This window comes from Misgurnus anguillicaudatus, chromosome 10, assembly GCF_027580225.2.
Source record: "Misgurnus anguillicaudatus chromosome 10, ASM2758022v2, whole genome shotgun sequence".
Lineage (NCBI taxonomy): Eukaryota > Metazoa > Chordata > Actinopteri > Cypriniformes > Cobitidae > Misgurnus > Misgurnus anguillicaudatus.
The window spans coordinates 12227032-12239728 of NC_073346.2; the positions used below are offsets into that span (position 1 = coordinate 12227032).

The following is a 12697-nucleotide window of genomic DNA, read 5'->3' on the forward strand; positions in this document are numbered from 1 at the left end:
ATTATTCCTATTAACTCATTATAGTATTTAAAGTGAGAATGATTTAAAAAAAAAAATTACGTTAGACTTTTAATTTTGATGTTAAATCCACAACTGTATTATATATAATTGATCTACAGTCAGGGCCGGTTTTTGCTATGGGCAATGTGGGCGAACGCCCAGGGCGCAATCTATGTGAGGGCGCACGAGCGCATTAAAAAAAAAAACATCAAAGCGGTTTTTTAGACTAACGCTCATTTCCATGTCAAGTTAGTGCTGAGAGTCATATACACAGGTTGTGTGCGTGTCAGAAGAGGCACGGGAGAAAGGGGTGGGCCAACTTGCGACTGCAAATCGCTCGCTCGCCTTATGTGGGGCTAGCGAGGGATAGACTGATCCCAGGCCAGAGGCCACACAACACAAACTGCTGCGTCTGCTTCCAAATAAATTTTATTTTTCATTCCTAAAATTAACATAGACCCATATATCTACGAACATGTTATCAATTGGATTTTGGGAAAAAAAAATCTGTAGAGTCATCTACTACGTGACTCACATCACATGACACCGGTTGATTGACGGGCGAACGGACGTTGCTGTTGGCAAAATGTAATGCAAAGTTAATGATGTCGAGTCTTCATCATCATCATGCCATGGATCAAATTAAAAGACCAAAGAAGCCATAAGTTGCCCAGATCAGAAAAAGAAGAAAAGAAGATGAGGAAAAATTATAAAGATAAAGGTATGCCGATTTCTATAAGTGACGACGTGAGTGACAGTAGGAAATAGGCTAACGTTATTTATATTAGCCTCGCCCTCTTGCTAATATGTTGCTATTGGCCACAGAACACGACTGTTTTTTTTTGGTTTTAGTTTTGCAGAACAAGCAACTATTAGAATTGAGGCACCATGTCATGCAACTAAATTCACCCATAGGCAACACACAGTCTAGTTTGTGTTTGCAACACAACAAACTCACACAGACCTCCTGACTGTGTCCTTCTTTATTGCTATATACGCTATATGTGAACTTAAATAACTTCTAATATAAATTGACATGCCATTTTGTAAGCTACACAGTGATAGCTTTTTAAATAATTTGTAGTGTATGCTTAGCATTTGTTAACATCCTATAAACGAATAAAATATGTGTTATGGTAATTTTAATTGGGTAACTGATGCATGTGTGATGTAAGTGTATCTAACTTACATATTGTATCTAAATTGTAAATTCAGGGGCACTTCTGAAATATTTTGGAGTTAGAGCACCCACTGGCAAAAATGAGGAGTCAGATACTTCCATAGTCTGATGAGGTGTGTGTGTGTGTGTGTGTGTGTGTGTGTGTGTGTGTGTGTGTGTGTGTGTGTGTGTGTGTGTGTGTGTGTGTGTACTGTATTACATTTATTTATCTTGTTTTTCTCTGTTCTTGTTACCTTTTTGTATTTAAGATTATATATAATAAAATAATACATGTTGGTGGCGGGATTTGGGGGTAAGGGGGCGGCGAAGGGATGGTTCGCCCAGGGTGTAAATCTAGCCAGGACCGCCACTGTCTACAGTCCATACACAGTATTTAGTTTAATTATATCAGAAGTAACTGTAATTTAATTATTGAAAAATTAAATTACAGTAACTAATTACTTAGTAACTAATTACACCCAACACTGTATGTGACCAGTTGAAAATCGGTATCTTGGTGTGACCTTTCTCTCTACTGAATAGCACAAATGGACGAAGCCAAAGAACTTATATTGATGAAGCGCTCCCCGCCCATATTCACAATAATGTCTGATGAATATTTGCATGCTCAAAGTCTAGAGTGAAGCACGACTTTATGGGCCAGATTTACTAACATTTACTAAAATGTTGGAATTAAGTAACGATTGTCAGGATTGACTAAAAATGTGCAATGGATCATTAGCGCTGTAAAGGTGTGGCCTATTTATTTGTATGACTTTCGGATGCAAAATATATGGTAGGGAAGTATTTAAATGATTCACGAAATCTGATTTACTAAGTGTTGCGCTTGTAAAATTTACTTGTATTCGCGCTTAAAATGGCTGCAATTGTTGCTGCTAGGAGAAGGTATTGCAGAGATCAGAGAGCACATGGTAAAAGAAGATGATTTTTTAAACACATATCAATTAATTTGGAATGCTAAAAGAACAAATGATCCAAAAATATTGTTGCGAAGCTATGTTATTTTTCCAATTTGCAGGAGGAATCAAAATACACTGGGCACTGGGAAGAGTCACACAATATAAGGTGTTTCAAAACTTCTTGCAACCGTGTTTTTCAGTATACTCTGGCATCGTTAGCTGGGATTTCACAGTCTGTAATTTTTAAGTATATTACCTGCAGATATTACCATCTACACATTTTTTGGGGGTGGGGGGTGGGAGGGTGCTCTCATGCTAATTTGCCCCATTTAGTAAATCTGGCCTTATTACTCCTTTCACACCACTGTACATCCTGTAGCCTGTGTAAGGTATCTCTTCATGAACTGTAATCTGCTGATGGTTTTTTCAGGAGTCTGAAAAGGTGCCCCCTAAATTTTCTCTCCTACAAACACATAGAGAATGGGATTCAAGCAGCTGTGTGAGTAAGACAGAGCTTCTGTGATCAGAAGACTAAGACTGATTGCACAGGATTTCTCTATGAGATCATTTATCTCCAATGCTTTCACAAAAGCTGCAATATTAATTGGAGCCCAACAGCAGAAGAAGACCGTCACTACAACAACAAGTCTTACAGCCTGTTTCCTGGAAGATCGAACTATTAGGAGTCTGTGAAGAATCATTGAGGAACAAAATACAATTACACAAAGTAGAAAGATTAATCCTAAAACATTCATTCTAAAAATAACAACATTCCTTGAATAACGGTAAGAGTTATAATCACCTGTTGGATAAGACTGACAGTATGTTTTATTATTGTTATCATAGGTTTTCAGGTTTATAAGCTCAGGAAACGATGCTGCAACAGCAATGATCCAGATGACCACACTGGCTAAGATCCCATATGTCTTTGTATTGTCTTTCAAAGCAAACACAGCATGAACCACAGCTAAATATGTGTCAGCACTCATCAGTAAAATGAAGAAAATCCCACTGTAGAATCGAATGTGATAGACGCCTAAAACCATGGTGCACATGGGGCCTCCAAAGATCCACTGATCTCTGGCATAGTAAGCCATGAATGGGAGAGAGAAGACCAGCAGAAGATCAGCTAAAGCCAGGTTTAGGAGACAGATGTCAGTCATGCTTCTCAGCTTTACACCCATCAACATCACCCATAACACCAGCAGGTTCCACAGCAGGCCCAACACGAAGAACAGAGAGTATAACACAGGCAGGATGTTGGATGCACGAACTCCATAATCACAGACACTTGCAGATGGATCATGATCTTCACTGTAGTAGTCACCATAGTCGTAAGAGACAGCGCTGTTTGTCATCACATTTTCTGGTTCATTCAAACTTAAGCACAAAGGGAAAAATAGAATTTAAGCAAAGTTTATAGAGCACAGCTCCACTGTCAGTAGTGACTAAATCATGTTCATCTAAACTGATCATTGTATTATAGGAACATGTACTGTAATATGGCTTCACCTGGAAGATGTAAAAGTATGCTAGTATGGTGTATTGTTGGTTACCATACAGTACTTGTCTATAAAGCTTTTTTAAAGCCCATGTTGCAGGTTAACTAACACTGTCGATTAATGGGTACATTAATCACTCAAGATATATTTATAAAACGGCTAGTTCCAATCCTTGATTCTGATTGGTCAACAGGTGTGCTTTATTCACAATAAAACACTGCTATGACCGCTTTACCCAACGGTTCTATTTAATATCACTGCGCCCTTAGCAACACCCTTAGCAACACATAAACATATAATGAGACAAAGTCTGAGAACAGTTTGTTGTTTTTATTTGAGCTTTCATGTTGTTGTTAGCAGTCAGGGACTATTTTTTCTAGCGGAAGGAATGCTTTTATTGATTTAACTTCATGAAAGTTGCACTAATATTTTTTTTACTTTAATATTGTGTGGTAACCGTTTTATAAAAGCAATAAGGTACTCGAGGCAAGTGCTGTATCGTGAATAAGTAACGGCTGAAGGGGTTGCAGGCACTCCGCTTCGCGTCGTGCCAAACAACGCCCTTCAGCCGTTACTTATTCACGATACAGCACAGCCTCTCGTACCTTATTGCTTACATATACAGTATATATATATAATTTTTAAAATGTCTAAAAAATGGTTTTAAAGACAAGTTTTTTTAAGTTTTTGGTATTAACGTTTTTTTTACGCAATTTGGGGATGATGTCACATTGGGGTGAAGTGGATGAAAGGTAGCCTTAGCATTGTATTAGAATGGCGACTTACTGGGAAGAGGATGCAAGAGCCAACATGTATGATGGCAAGGGCAGGGTGGAACCAAAAAATCTACATAGAAATTTTGTAGACCACCGGCCCTTGGTGGTCAGAAAAATAAAAATAGGGTCGAACATGCTCATTAACAGGAAGTATTAAATGGAATAATTTGTGCATCTTTGAATAACTATAAAAAATACATTTCCTTTAAATATAATTTTTGTCATAAAGTTTTGAGATATTAGTTTTTTTCACTGTTATTGCTTATTTAGTCTTGTTAGTGCGCTTTAAAAGCATGTTTGGTGCATTTACCTCAGATTTTATTTCAGTAATGTTGCCGTTTTTCTGGTAATAATAATACATTTTACATGTCAATCCTGCTTTCTTGTATTTTTATTCATTTCATTATGCTGTTATGTTAAGTTATGTGAGTATATTTATTGCCATAATGAGATGTTCACTGTCGTTATGCATTCAAATAACACACAGTGTGATTATCATGCCATAGATAACTCAAATTTTGCATGCATATGATACGCCAGTCATAAATTATATGGCGCATCTTTTCATGTCGTTTTATTTATTGGTTTCTGATTTGTTTTGTGTTTTTTAAACCATCGCTTGGGTTTAGGGTTCGATTTGGGTTTTGCTTAAGGATGTCATTTAATATATATATATCTATATGTTTCTCCATATTTTTAAATCATGGTCGCTTGGAGTTGGGGGTTAGAATCGGGGTTTGGGTTAGGATGTCATTTTATGTTACAAAAAGTTGCTCTAACCCAAAACTCAATTGACAATGGTAAAAAACTAAAACAAATGAGAAACAAATAAATAAAATGACATGAAAAGAAATGTCCCCATATAAGTGAACGGGAATCACACTGCATGTTATTTGTACGCATTTTGGTGAGAATGGGTTGTAAAACAGTCAGGGGTGCGTTTCCCGAAAGAATCGTTAGCCAACTACGGTCGCAAGTTCCATTGTTTTAGTATAGTTCACCGATGCGGATGTTTCCCAAAACCATAACTCCAGCGGACATTCGCAAACTGCATCCCGAAGTTGTGATGTTTAAACGACAGCTCTTTACCTGTCGTTAGAAGCACTGTTCCTTGTTATTATAATATGTAGACTCACGTTGATCATGCTTTTGAACAAAATAAGCAAAAAAAATATTTGATGTCTTTGTAAACAGAATTGAAGTACTGCAAAACTGTGCATGTGCGCAGGCCTATGAGTTTTAAGACCCTGGGGAATCCATGGGAGGAGTGACGTAAGAGGGAACTTGCACATTAATTAAATATCTTGAAAATAATCAACAGAAAACTAAGTCACATGTTCCGATGCAATTTATGTTCCTTTTCAGTCGGTCACTACGACGTCACGTCATGACCAACGAATTGGGAACCGCTTCTGCTTCGATAAAAACCTTTAAAATGTCAATGAACTTGGTATGCAGATAATTGCATCTGCTGGCGCCGCCCCGCCGCACAGGTATTTAATGAGCGGCAGGTGCAGTTTTCAAATCAGCTTTTTAGCTTCGAAAGCTGGCAGACTGACTGCTCACGAGAAGCTACTCTCTGCTCTTTGGAGAACTTGGCGTGTTCAATTTGGTTGGGCAAAGGCATTTCAGCGGAGGTTCCACCTCTCTTTTAAATTTTTTGACTTTTTCTAACTCTTAGTTGAGTGTGTGCGTAGCCATTCCCCTGTGTGCTTCATCAACATCAGCACATTAAAAGAGTGTTTCCTCTAAAAGAGTATTGCGGTGTTCTGCGTCTTTTTAAAGACAGCATTTCACTTGCACTGAGGCGGGAGCGTCTTTTTAAAGATGCCTTTCTGTCCGTGTTTCTGGATGTGGCAAATGTATGGGTCCCCGGGTGGCTACGACCGTTCTCTCTCGTGCGTAAGAGTGCATGCTGAGGCTGCATTCGTGGAGGGTTCATACTCCTAAGAGAGCATGAACCTCTTGGATGGCAGAGACGGGTTTCGTACCTCCGGGAACGTCACCCCCTTTTTTCCGTTGCGGAGCCACGTTTAAGGTGCGGTGGCAAAACTCCGGAAATCTTATCTCCGTATAAACGGTGCTGAATCGGTTAGCTGGTTCGTCCAGTGACTCTCAGCACCCCCATCCACAGCCAGAGGTGCCGTAAGAGACGGGTGGCGCGTGTTCTATGCGCTCTCGTCTTCTTTCAGTCCTCACGAGGATTCTATGTCTGTCACACCATCGGAGAGGGGGTCGTCTATTCGGTCGCCGACTCGGACCCACTCCTGCCTTCGGGTTGGGTAGGGGCTCCCGTGCTCGACCCCAAGTGGCGGCCATGTACGCTCGGGAGCGCGGAGACGATCTGTGTGGAGCGGAGAGCTCCTCCCCCACCCGCACCGTCCCGCCTAGACGATTGGCACTTCAGGACTGCAAGAACAGCCCCAACTTTCTGTGCCTTTCTTCCCGGGGTGCATGTTGGTTGACACGGTCGTGGAAAACTCGTTTTCCTCCCGTAACTTGGTGCTACAAGCGACTGGGGTCACCCCACAGGCCGCCGGACGTGCTATGCCCACCCCCGGTGGTCCAGGAACGCCATCTCTGCTTGTGTCTTGCTGGCATTAAGTAGGTCGTTAATAATTCTCCTAATGTTCCATTTTAGACCAGCCATTTCGGCGACGCGGCTGAGTGTCCAACAATGATCGGCTGCTTTAGAGCAGACTGAGGCATCATGCCACATCGGAGCCTAGCTGCCCCCTCCATTACGTCAGTATATTGGCCTGCTTTTCCTGCTACAGCTTTTTTGTTCCTTCATCCCGGCAGCTCTGAGGAACCTGTCGTAGCAGTTCAGCCGCCCACTCAGCCCGCTACAGAGGTGAAAAATGAAACTTAGCGACTCTGAGTCGGGCGACCTGAAGATGGAGAGTATTGCTCTTGAGGAGATGGGGAAAACATCACTCCCCCCACCCCGGAGGAGGGCCGGGTGGTGAATACTTGGTTTTGTTTTGTGTTCCGTGGACTTCAAGCGGCACCCACTAACCTCAAAGAGCGAATTCCTCTTCTTTCTCCCGATCCCCGGAGGCATATAGGAGTTTCGGACGTGCTCAAAACCCTACGTTCTCCTCTTCCTCATTCGCCAGTGGATGTATCGAGCGGGACATCTACAAAGGAGCCCTCTTTGCTCAGCGTCCATCAGCGATTTTGGGTGAGTGTTTCATTACACACAACATCTCCCAATGCGGCCAAAGAGCACGCGTTGTTGAGTTCCCCGTCTTCGCTCACCACTGGTACACATATCGTGCCGTTAATTTCCTCTCACTTGGTATCTGGGGGCCTGGGAAGAGCTTCTTAGCTCGTCGCGTTGGCTTTTACGCACAATCCGTCTCGGTTGTGCATTCAATTTGCCCGGCTACCTCCCAAATATTCAGGCATTCGCTTCACCACAGTGAAGGCTGCCGATGTGCATGTACTGCGTGCAGAAGATCGCTGTCCTATTGGCGAAGGACGCGATCGAGCCGGTCACTCCAGCCGAGATAAAGTTGGGGCTTTACAGCCCTTACTTCATTGTACCCAAGAAAAGCGGCGGGTTGCGTCCGATCCTAGATCTGCGGGTACTGAATGCTGTTCAAAATGTTTACGCAGAGGAGCATATTTTAATGCATCCGCCCACAGGATTGGTTTGCAGCCTTCAACCTGAAGGACGCATACTTTCATGTCTCCATACTCCCCCGACACAGGCCGTTTCTCCACTTTGTTTTCAAGGGGAGGGCATATCAGTACAAAGTCTCACCGTTCGGGCTTTCTCTCTCTCTCCCTGTGTCTTCACGAAAGTTGCAGAGGGTGCACTGCAGCCCCTGAGAGAGAGAGCGGTGTTTGCGTTTTGACGTATTGGCTCATAATAGCTCAGTTTCGTCAGATGCTGTGCACACACATAGATCGTGTACTTAAACACCTCGCTCGTCTCAGTCTTCAGGTCAACTGGGGAAAGAGTAAACTTTGCCCCGTGCAGAGGATCTCTTTTCTCGGAATGTAACGGGATTTGGTCGATTTAACAACACGTCTCATAGAAGTGCGTGTTCAGTCAATTCTGACTGCCTCAACATTTAAAGGCAGGGTTGCGGATGCCTCTACAACGGGGTGGGGAGCCACGTACGGCGGGCTCGTCGCTTCGGGGGTCTGGTCGACATTCCAGCGACATTGGCATAAATTGCCTCGAGCTGTGCACTGTATATCTTGCGCTCGTCCGTTTTATAAACGTGATTTCGATACTTAAGATGTAGTGCCCACCGACAACACTGCGGCTGTAGCGTATATTTATCGCCAAGGCGGTCTGCGCTCTCATCACCTGTCGCATCTCGCCCGTCATCTCCTCCTCTGGAGTCAGAAGTATCTGAGGTCTCTTCGTGCCATTCACATGTCGGGGTCGCTGAACACAGCGGCAGACGTGCTCTCACAAGCAGCGCGCCCCGGCGAGTGGCGACTCCACCCCCGGTCAGTTCAGCTGATTTGGAAATGTTTGGGCAGAGCGCAGTTAAATCTGTTTGCTGCTTCAGAGACAACCCATTGTCGCCTGTTTTATTCATTATTTAAGGGAACACTCGGTGTGAATGCACTGGCACACAGCTGGCTGCGGGGTCAGGGAGGACGAGGAGCGCATTCTATTAGTTGCGCCGTATCGGACAACTAGGAATTGTTTTTACAGAATTGTTTTTCACTCTCCTCGCGTCAGTCTCCCTGGCTGATTCCCTGGCACATTATGTGAGGTTTTAGGTGATTTACCACACTCGGTATCTAACACCATCTCTGCAGCGCGAGTGCCGTCTAAGAGACAGGCGTACTCGCTAAAATGGAATCTGTTTGTTGATTGGTGTACTTCTCACGAGAAGAAATCCGAGAATGCTCGATCAGACTCGTGCTTATTTATCTCCTTTGCTTGGACAGAAGGCTGTCTCCCTATATCATTAAAATAGATATCACTGCGATATCTGCGCACCATGCTCCGATAAACAGTAGGACAGTGGGTCAGCACGACCTGGTTGTTAATTTTTTGAAAGGCGCACGAAGGCTGCATCCTTCTCATTCTCCCTCTATTCCTCCTTGGGAACTGTCCGTGGTGCTGAAAGCTTACAGGACGTCCCCTTTGAGCCTCTGCAAGTTTCTAACTTTCAAAACTTTAACACTCCTTGCTTTGGCTTCAATAAAAAGGATAGGGGATCTTCATGCATTTTCGGTCAACGATTCGTACCTACAGTTCGGGCCCGCTGAATCCATTTTAATACTGAGACCCGGCCCGGCTACGTGCCCAAAATTCCCACTACTCCATTCAGAGACCAAGTGGTGAACTTGCAAGCGCTGCCCCCGGAGGAGGCAGACCCAGCCGTTGCCTTATTATGTCCGGTCCGTGCGCTACGTGTGTATGTAACTTGGACGCAAAGCTTTAGAACCTCAGAACAGCTCTTTGTTTGTTACGGTGGTCAGCAGAAGGGGAATGCTGTCACCAAGCAGAGGATGTCCCATTGGATTGTGGACACTATTACCCTTGCGTATGAAAAGACAACCGCACCATTATGGAAGGCAGTTAAGGCAAAAACGTTATAAAAACTGTTTTTGTCTCCTCCACCGCTTGGTGGCCGATGTTGCGGAGCATCGGCTGCCAGCCTCTCACTAGATGTATCCTTTAGAACCTGGGTGAGGCTAGCGCCCACATTGCGCCCTCTAGTGGTTTTTTTGTGAGTATTTCCGTGGAAAGTTTCTGATTTACCACGTTTCCCTTAGCAGAGTTCGTGCCGCGCCTCTCTAGTGTTGCTAAGAGAGTGTAATTTTTATAGACCTTGTGTCTTTTTATCCATCACCTTAGTGGTAGACCCCTAGAGGGTTTTCTTTCCGCAGCGATCTTAGTCCTGCCTGACGAGTTCGCTTCGAGTTCGCCTAGTCACTATCGTGGGTTAAGGAACAAGTATTGACCGGCCTCTGCTTCAACCCCTTTTCCGTCTCCCTAAAAGAGGAGAGTCGGAGGGTTTACGCAGGCACTGGAAGGGTCAGCTTCAGTGGCGCTTTGGTAGGGATTCTCGGTTACATTTGTAACCCCGCGTTCCCTGAAGGAAGGGAACGGAGACGTCACGTCCCGTCGCCACAGTTTGCTGTTCCACTGCTGATATCGGCCGGACCCTTTCCTTCTGTCCAGCTTTCTCAGCAAAAAATTGCTGATTTGATAACTGCACCTGCCACTCATTAAATACCTGTGCGGCAGGGCGGCGCCGGCAGATGCAATTATCTGCGTGCCAAGTTCATTGGCGTTTTAAAGGTTTCTCGAAGCAGATAGGTCACCCGCGAAGCGGTTCCCAATTCGTCTGTCACGACGTGACATCTCCGTTCCCTTCCTTCAGGGAACAAGGGTTACATATGTATCCGAGACGTTATTTACATTAATAATCTGACATTACATCAATTTGCACAGATTAATTAGTACTTAACCTCCCACGTGACATCATAAACTATGTTGTTAAAACATCATGGTTCAAACGATGAATGTGCGAAAAAGAGACTATGCTTTGGGAAACAGTCGTGACAAGGTAGTTAGTTTCTCCATCTATGCATCGTACCATGTTGGTTCATTAGGAGTTGTAAGGGAAACGCACCCAGAACAGTTCAGAAAGAAATCTGTGTGTGTCAGTGGTCTTAAAGTGGCAGTGCCTAAGTGCCCTCAAGAAATCTGCTTTTGTTTGTGTCATAATATTAATTAAACAACAGAAGACAAAAGTAAAATATGGTGGCCTCGAGGAGCAAAAATTAATTACAATGGTAAATTACTTATTTACAAGATTAAAAACAAATGTACACGTTTTTTAACAAATGTACAAGTTTTTCAACAAATTTACATCGAGTGAATAAATTTACATTTTTTTTAACAAATTTACAATGAGTAAATCACTTCTGAAGCTTTAAAAAGATTAATCATATTTAATTTACAGAATGAAGAAGACTTATTCATTTAATTTTATTTCAGTACCTTAATACTACTGTTAGATCTTACTTTATTTGTAACTTTGTTCTTTTCTATTTTTATATGCTTGTAGTTTGTTATTTTTCTGTTATTTTATTTTCCCACCCCTAATTTTGCTGATCTGAAAAATATTTAATCTATGACTCAAAAAATGTAATGTAATCCATTTAACCACTACTATATTGTAAAATTATGTAATTTGAGAGAAGGCACAGAGGTACACCCATAAGTCCACTCAGTTTAAAATTTCTGACCTCGCCACTGTTTCATACTTATTTGAGAGGTAAAAATGGTTAGGGTTTGAGTTAAGAGTAATTTGGGGTTTCTTTGATAAAAACCAGGATCAGATGATTGCTGATCCAGGATCCCATCTTTGTGAAATCACAGCAAGCCAATAAGGGGTATGCATTGACGTTACTTTTCAATGTGACCAACGCCTGAGCTTGTCCTGTTGAGTGGCGAAACAGCATTTAACAAAATGCCTGGCTGTTCTAGCGGTGACTGCAAAAATGTCAGTATATCTGACAATTATCAGCGAAAATTAAATTTAGTCAGACATGATTGTGACTCTGGTTGGTGGACGTTGGCATGGACGATTTAATTCTTCTACTTTCGGTGCTTTTTGGCAGTCTGTAAAACGATAGCTCAGAATTCTTGTTAAATCTGTAAGTACAGTCTATCACACAACAGCTTTTTCCCATTTAGATGCGTCTTCCCCGTGTGTTCCCTGATTTCACTGAGTAAACACATTCTGCCGCTCTGTCTTTTGCCACTCAGTGGGCATAACCGCAGTCACTTTCGCCGAAGGTGACGTCACGTGCATACCCTCTTATTTGTTGGGCAGTAACCAATGAGATTTGAGATTCCATGTAAAATAATAAGTCCCGCCTCACGACTCCAAAAAAGAAATATCTTGGCGCAAACAAAAGTTATAGGTGAGAGGGAATGCAGCGCGAGAGTGTGGGAATGATTTTGCGCGTGCTGTGACACATCTCTGCGTGCGAGGGATTAAATTGCGAGCATATGAGATGGCGTGCGCGGAAAGGAACTTTAAAAGGAGCTTGCAATCTTTCCTTTCCTCACATGCAGATAGATCGGTTCTTTTTAGGCACAGATATGCTGTCATAAAAAACATAATTTGTTGTGGTTTTACCTTGGATGTAAATAAGTAAAATTATTCATTCTCTGATGGTTGAATCCAATGACTTCTGTCTGTAAGAAAAACATAGAAAGTATTTAAAACAATGCATTAGATAATGTTTTAAATGTAGATTTGATACGAGTCTAAACATTCAGTCTTGTCAATCATCATTGTAAGCCTTAGGGAAGTGCAATATACTGAAGCAAACAAATATTGC

General features: G+C 42.6%; 1 pseudogene; it reads right to left on the bottom strand.

The window, feature by feature from the left end:
* Positions 1–2476: 2476 nt before the first annotated feature.
* LOC129449108 (C-C chemokine receptor type 5-like) lies at positions 2477–6676 on the bottom strand (annotated as a pseudogene).
* Positions 6677–12697: the final 6021 nt, after the last annotated feature.